The sequence below is a fragment of the Rissa tridactyla genome, chromosome Z, assembly GCF_028500815.1.
Source record: "Rissa tridactyla isolate bRisTri1 chromosome Z, bRisTri1.patW.cur.20221130, whole genome shotgun sequence".
Taxonomy (NCBI): Eukaryota; Metazoa; Chordata; class Aves; order Charadriiformes; family Laridae; genus Rissa; species Rissa tridactyla.
Window position 1 is genome coordinate 46,850,182 of NC_071497.1, and position 6,000 is coordinate 46,856,181.

The following is a 6,000-nucleotide window of genomic DNA, read 5'->3' on the forward strand; positions in this document are numbered from 1 at the left end:
TACAAAAGCAATAATGGCACAAAACAAGCGAAAATGCAGGTGCTAGCCTGTGGCATGCATCCTGCAAACTTCTGCTGGCTGTTGTGGCTTTCTCCTTCTCAAAGCTCTGCCTTCTCTTTGAGATACTGGATCAAAGTACACTCTGCTCTGAGTGCATGCCTCAGGTTTCTCTGATGACAGAGCATAAAACTCCCCGTTCATTGTCTGGTGGAGGAAGATTGTCTTTCAGGGAAATCTGATGCCAGTGCAACGTCTTCCATGTAGAGAGATGCCAGGGCAGTAGGAGGCAAATAATCATTAAGAAAACCTGTAAGGAGCAGAAAACCTGTTTCTTTCAATGTTCTGTGTTCTATGTTCTATGTTCGAGGTGTCTGACTTACTTAAGCTACACGGAACTAAAATAACAGAGCTCTCTTACTTGCTACCGCCTTGCTTAGAGTAGTTAATGCTTTTTTTTTGTTAAGGTTCTCACCTTTCTACTCAGTATTTCCTGTACGTACATGTATGGACTCAGTCAAATGAGAATTGAGATGTCCATACATACCTCAGGGCAAGGTTGTTTTGCTCCTGAAGTTCTTTCCTAACAAAGTGACTGTCGCTGAGTTCTGTTAGCAATGAAAGCGCTGTTTTCTGCTTCATACTAACATATGATGACCATCAGTGTTCATGTGTGGTTGATTTCCCATCTGTTTTTACAGCCCCATTAACTTGCTGTGGGCTTCTTACAGAGAGATAGGCTCTAACCCCATGCATGGGACTGCAGGTATATTTCAGACAATATTTATAATTTTCCAGGAGAAATATGATTGTAATTATGGTCAAATAGCCAATATTATTAAATATAGTAACCTTGCACAATCAAGATCAAAACAAACTTTGCTACTGTACTGCTACTACATTGCTAAAGCCTGAATTTGCAAGAGCTCTTGTATGTGAGTAGTCCCAAAGATATCCTTTTTCCAGTGGGGTGAAGTCAGATTGCTTCAGTGGACAAGCAGGGGGGAGAAGCACTCTTGCATTCCAGCTGATATCTCAGTATAGGTCTCATAGCTACATCACTTGCTGGGATAAACCACAGTGAATATGTTACCTGTGTTCAGTGAGTCTGAAATAATGCTGAGCTTCTCATCATATGGGCCTATAGGCTCATGAAGTTTGTCTTGTGAATCATAACTGCTTTTATGAAACAGAAAATGGATTAATCTTTGTAGTTGTTGCAAATGGAAGACAACTCTCTGAAACAAAACAACATTCCCACTCCCACATACAGACCCCTGAATAATTAATTCTTAGTAGAAATACTTCTGAAGATATACATAAAACATGGAAAAACTTACATCACTGTGGTTTTTTTTCTATTTATCAGCAATATTTCATTTTTGGCAATTATTTCCATTTTCATTCTTTTTTCTTTCCTTGATGTTCATTATTTTGTTATTCCTATATTCTCCTCAGTTCTTCCTTGCATGCTATTTTTAACTGTAAATAGTTAACCAGATATTTCAGGTTTTGTTTTGATTTGTGGAAATACAATGTCTCAAAGCTAGGCATTGTGGATTCCTGCAATTTTTGCTTATAATTCTGTGAAACACACATTCTATTCTCTAGTAGGTTAAAGGTGAGCAAGTTTTTTTGTTTTACTTTACTTAAATTTGATAAACCATGTTGGCTTTCTGGGTGGAGCAGCAAAATGATAACTAGCTAGGGACCTTTTGATAGTGACTCCCTTCTTTAAACGTTGCACTTAGATACACTTCCTGTCAGTATTTAATTTTCTCACTTAAAGTGAGATTAATAATCAAGCCAAATTGCTTCTTACTTTTACTATAAAAAGGGTTTGCCAGCTTCCACTTAAGAAAAGTCCCACAAAATTTACCTTAAAATTCTTGCTGATAAATGCCACATTCTGTATAAAAGCTGGAATTCATGCAAACATGAATTCTGGACTTCCTTACCTGGGCAGCTGCAAAGTTGAGTAGCAATGATGCAGCACACCTGTTCTTCCTAAAGGCAAAGAGAATCTGCAGTGCTTTATTAATTGACACATAATGACCTGAAATTCAACAGTGTGCAGCTTCCCATACAATGCTAAATCTGTAGCATTATGTATCTCATATAAAGATCTCACAATTTTTTCATGTTTGGGTTGCAGATCATCATCTTGTTCTGATTTGGTGTTCATTCAAATAAGACAATGAATCCAAACTGATCATTTAATCTTTTGGGATTTACTTAACATTATGTTAAGTTCTTCAGCATTGTTGATTGTATTCCCAGAGCTGTAGAGAAATTTTGACTTGCTTAAGCTTGAAATAATTAAAATCATTAGACAGAGCAGTTAACATGTTTAACAATAGGTGTTTTCATATTGTGGGAATCTAATCATTAAATTATATACCCAAGCGCCCCATGTGAAATCCCTAGGAAAAGTGATTATTATAAATCCGATCTTTAAGTCTATAAATGAAAATCAGTATGATAGCTGAAAGATGATTGCCAGGCAATGAAAAACAGGGTGTGGAGCTGGTGGGTTTTTTTCTGAAGTTGAAAGTTAGTTTACTTCTTTTAGGTCAGTGTTGCCATAGGCTGAAATTCCACATTTACTTAGCCTTAAGTTACTAGCCATTTAATACTAAGTCTGCTTTTTTCAGGAAAGGGACAAGGTATTATACTTTCAGTTCTGTAGTGACAAAGGCAAGAGAAATATAGTCTTGTTTGTCGTCTACAAATTTACTACAGTGTATTTCAGAGCATCAGTGTCTTTTGATATACTTTCAGACTACTCCAAATTATCATTTCAATTTATGTTTCTTAAGATAACACTGCCCCTGTTTCTATGATGTTTTCATGTCTAGCAGTCAATAAGATGACATGCATTCCTATAACAAATAAATAGGTCAAAAGGAGTTATATAAACCATATTTGTTATCATGAAGTACCTGCAGTTCTTCCCACTGTGAATCTAGGTAGTAAATATTTCATCTGTTAGTATCGCCCCAAAAAACATTCTTAGGAAGTTTATTTTATTAAATATAGTCCTTCCTTAAGTATTTTTATGATAGTCCTTTAGCACAGGAAGTCAATAAAACCTTACTCTAAACACTCAAGGTAAAAAAAAATACCCAGAGTCAGAGCATTGTCATGTACTTTTATTTATGAGCATTTTGTATTTCAAAAGCAATTGCTGAAGTGAGCAATGGCTTAAGTGCTTTGCATTGTTTTTTTGACCTTGTTATGAGTTATTTCACTTTCACAGTGATTTTGAAATTACTATTATCATTTGTAAACTCCCCTTCTTAACTGTGTTTGAATTGCATCACCATGTTAAATAAAAACATTACTTTATCATACTCACAGTGAATCTGACATGTTTTGAGTCAGAAATTTGTTTGGTGGATAGAATGTTTTTGGTGACAGTTCACATTTGGCACACTGACAAATTCTTGGAGAGTTTGGCTCAATGAAATCAGTGTCTTCAAAGTTTTTCAGCATATGTCTAAAGGAGTGGGACTCGAGCAACGTTACGTGCCACACCACTTATTGCAAAACAGAAAGAATCTTATTTTTTTAAAAAGGAAGAAAAGTTTGGGAGGAATGAAAATTTTCTTGTTCTCTTAGTGGACTTTTTCAGGCCACTGAGGATTTGGTCCCACTGCTGTTGAAATTGATAACAAAATCCTCAATTATTTTGGTAGGATCAAACCCAAAAGCAAATGGAGTTCTGTGAAGCTACCAAAGACATAATATAACTGTAGCAAATATAAGCTGTGATCAGTTTGATCTAGATTATTTTTTTTCCAGTTAGTGGCTGAGCACCTTGCACAAGTTTGCTTTTTTTTTTTGTATCTTTAAAAGAAACCAGAAACGCAAATGCAAAATCCAACATATAGCCTTTTTACAGAATTTGTCACAGCTGAAAGTCTTGAATACAGAAATAAGGGCACTGATTACTATAATCTATAAATGCACTTTCTTCCATTCCCCAGTTCTCTTCTGTGAGAGTTATTAGTCATCAAATAAGTCTTTGAAGGCTAAATTTACAAGATTGCAGTTTAAGTACTCAGTAAGTTTCCATTTGATACAATTTCAGAAAAATGATGGACCAAAATTGTTTTTATTTGATGTTTAGTACTGTAGGTACCTGCTGGCTTCACACAAACAGTCAGAAGCAGAATTTTTTACTTATTCAGAAAAAAATGACGTGCTAAAGGGAGAGCCAGAGCACTGTGTACCAGTATGCCTCTGCCTTAGTGCTATCTCCCTGGCGGATTTAAGTATTGTGAGTAATGAACTGATCATTTAAACTCAAGAAAGGACTGGGTGTTTTTCATACAGTGTTCTCACAGGAAGAATCAGAATAAATACAACTAGCATCCATTCACGTAGCAATCGAAAGCTATTATTTATTTAGGAATGGATTTGACCTACTGAGCTAGAAAGAAATTACATCCCATTACTAAAGCCATCACCTTATTAATTCCCAAGATTTCTGATTATTGGAATTAAAAGGAAAGAGGTCAAGGGAATTCCACCTGACAAAGGATGTGTGTATGTTGAGGAGAGACTCTTTTTACAATTAGGTTAAGAAAGACCATATACACAAACATGAAGTGATACACACATATGGATTTAGCATTGAGAAAGCCCTGAGAAAGTATGCAAACGGTGCTATAGCCTTTAGTTTTGGGCAAAACTCTTTAATTAAATCACAGCTATTAAGTCCACAACTGACGAAGCAGAATAATGCTTGCAACTGTTCTTTCTAAACAATTTGACATCAGTAGCCAAGTTTTCAAGAAGCAGCCTTCATGCGAGCGCTCAGAGTATACAAATATCGCTATAGTTAGAAAGGTCAGAAATAGTATGAACCCCATATTATCTTCATCAGAGTGTAGAAGTGACAGCACACATGGCAAGCAGGAAACATGTCAAGAACTTACTAGCTGCAGCAGCTGTTCTTGCAGAACTTCAGTTTCTTTTCAGGCTAAAGTGCACTGCCACTTTTTATGCTGGAGAACAAATTGGCACTTTCAAATTAACATGACAAATGAAAAAACCCTTTATTTCTGAATGCCTAGGCCTCACATGTGACAAATACAGTAGCTAGATGGCTGCAAATAAATTCAGAAAACTGAAAAGGAACTCAAAAGGCTGGAATGATTGCTGCCAGATTAAAGTCTTGAACCCGCTCATCTTGTGCATGTAAACTTGTACCTTGACTCAGTATGAGACTTGTCTGCATTTAAGAGCCGTATGATTATATAATTAGCCAGGATCTTACTAGTACTCATGCTATGTCCTCCCTCTGCAGAGAGTGTCATTCCAGCTGTATTTTGACAGCAAGGGAGCTCTCCTGGAATCCCCAACTCAGATCTTGCAGGCAAAGAGCTTCTCTCTTGAAAACCTGGACAAAGTTCAAATCAAGTTTAAAAAAACTATTTCTCTGCTAAACTGTTTGAGGCATGTGTGAAATGTTTCTCCATACTTTCATGTTTTCTTTTATTTTCAGATACACAATGGGTTGTGTAGGTGTCAGGTGCTCCTAATGGCATGCATGTGCAGCCCTAAGTCCTGTTTTCAGATGTGTAAAATGCTAGCATTTTACAGTATCATACAGACTCTCCAGGGGATGACATGCATACAAGGCAGAACAAAAAATATTGAGATTGATTCTTCAGAAAAGCAAAGGTCAGATTTTCCTGTTTGATATACTCATGGCCCTTCCAGTGCAGTAAAGGGAAGTTATATGTTACATCAGAGGACTGAACCTCGAAAAATGTCTTTTACCCTCTGCTTACCAATAAAACCAAAATGAACTCATCTTAAACTGATGCCTGTTTAATCAGACAGTTATTTCACTGCCAGACATTGAGATAAACACATAGTCTCATGTTCGTAGTTTGGAGAAGCAGGTGAAAGGGGGGAAAAGAGGCTAAAATTATCATAATTTTAATGATACAGTTTAAAAATCACAGTATTTTCGTATCCAGGGAAACAACT